The sequence below is a fragment of the Austrofundulus limnaeus genome, unplaced genomic scaffold, assembly GCF_001266775.1.
Source record: "Austrofundulus limnaeus strain Quisiro unplaced genomic scaffold, Austrofundulus_limnaeus-1.0 Scaffold10, whole genome shotgun sequence".
In the NCBI taxonomy this organism is placed as follows: domain Eukaryota; kingdom Metazoa; phylum Chordata; class Actinopteri; order Cyprinodontiformes; family Rivulidae; genus Austrofundulus; species Austrofundulus limnaeus.
This window is the reverse complement of record NW_013952412.1, coordinates 2,326,982-2,329,227: the sequence shown is the minus strand read 5'-3', so window position 1 is coordinate 2,329,227 and position 2,246 is coordinate 2,326,982.

The window sequence follows — 2,246 nt, the reverse complement described above, 5'->3', positions numbered from 1 at the left end:
GTTGTAACTCATTTAACTAAAGAGTTTTTGTAGATGCTGATGGCTGTGGGCAGGAAAACTCTTCTGTAGCATCTGTATTACAATCAAACTGAAGAAGCCTCTGACTGAAGACACTTTGTTTTTCTATGACAGTTTGATGAAGAGGATGGTCAGGGTTGTCCACAATGTTCTTGATTTBATGTAAAATCCTTCTTTGCACCATCATCTCCAGAGATTCCACAGTCGTCCCCAGAACAGAACCAGCCTTCTTTATCAGGTTGTTTAGCCTTTTTAGGTCCCTGGCTCTGATGCTGCTGCCCCAACAGATGATGACAGAAGAGATGACGCTCTCAACAACAGACTTGTAGAAGATCTGCAGAAGAGATGACGCTCTCAACAACAGACTTGTAGAAGATCTGCAGCATCTCGCTGCAGACATTGAAAGATCTCAGCTTCCTTAAGAAGTACAGTCTGCTCTGTCCTTTCTTTTAGACTGATTCACTGTTGAGTCTCCAGTCCAGTCTGTTGTCCAGATGAACACTGAGGTATTTATATTCCTCAACCACCTCCACTTCTTCTCCCATGATGGAAACAGGGTTTGATCTAACACTATTTCTCTTGAAATCTACAATCATCTCCTTTGCCCGCACCATGCCACAAAGCGGTTCACCAGCTCTCTGTCCTCAGCTTCCTGTCCATCTCTGATACACCCAACAACTGCAGAGTCATCTGAGTATTTCTGTAGATGACAGCRGTCTGACTTGTGCTGGAAGTCTGAAGTGTACAGTGTGAACAGAAATGGTGAGAGTACAGTTCCCTGTGGTGCTCCTGTGCTGCTGACCACCTGGTTAGACACAGTCCTTCAGTCTCACAAACTGGTCTGTTTGTCAGCTAGTCTTTGATACAGGTGATTGTTGAGGCCTCCACCGGAGTCTTCTGGAGTTTCAGACAAAGCAACTCAGACTGAATTGTGTTAAAAGCACTGGAGAACTAGAAGAACATGACATGTCTATTGTTGTTGAGGCCTGATGGGTGAGTTTTCTTCTCTAGATGTTCTGCAAAATGTTTTATAATATCTCTTAGAATACAATATTGTATCTATAATATTGAATCAAATTAACTATAGGAGATTATATACATTTTTAAATTATTAAACTTATTCTGCAGATCTGTTTATGAAATTTTTTTCATCTTTTTCACATAACAAGTAGACCTGACCAATTTTAAAACTGCTCTGATGATTTACAACTGCTTCGTTTTGGTCAAAATGATGTAGCAAGTTGTTAGGAGAGAAACAGAAAGGGTGATTGACTAATTATGTCCTTCACTACATTTTTACTAGGTTGGAGCACCAGGTCAATTATTGACCAACATTTATTCACACTCATTTTTACCGAAGTGTGAGATTGTAAAATATGCAGGGAGTTCCTATGTCAGACCAAAATACTCAAGATGAGGAACCAGCTTTGTCTTTTTTGTTAATTTTTTTTTAGCAAGAATCAATTTAATTGAATCATGACTAAAACAGTCAAAAATAACATCAAAGACAAGTAATACAGTTAAAGATGAAAATTGTTATAGACTTGATGTTATATGTCTAGTTAAGATAAGGTCTTGATGTTTGGACCTTTATAGAATGAAAATATATTTTTCCAAAGGAAATATTTCCTTTTATTAATTGATTGACAAGAGACCCAGGATAAAACATATAAGTTTTGGTCAATGTGGAGAAAAATTTTGTAGTTTTGGTTTTTTGATTGCCGCCCCACATTTTTAAAAAAAAAAAAGACTTTTATTTCTTGAGCCTTCCTCCCTGCCTGCCATGGTCCAATTTTGCCTCTGAAACCCAATAAAATTATCCCTTCAAAGAGGCAGGTTTAACTTCTGCTTAGTATTGTTTGTAAAAGGGACCACAGACAGATCGGCAGCATGGAGTATTTAGAATATTTACATAAATCATCATCATGATCATCATCATATCATTTTATTTTTGTCCCCTTAGAGAAATTTTCCTTGCGGCAAGGTGGAAAGAAAATAGAAACACAAACACAGAAACAACAACAAAACAACATTAACAACACAGTAAAACATCTATAAAAAAATCTATAAAAACATCTATAAAAGAAAACACTTTGCTTCGAACCAAGACGGTGCTACACATTGATTGTTGCTGCAGCTGTGCTACACAATTACCTGAAGCAGCATTCTCTGATATTGTGATTACCTCAACACTTTCTGCTTGATAAAAAGCTGAGGTCATTCAGTCA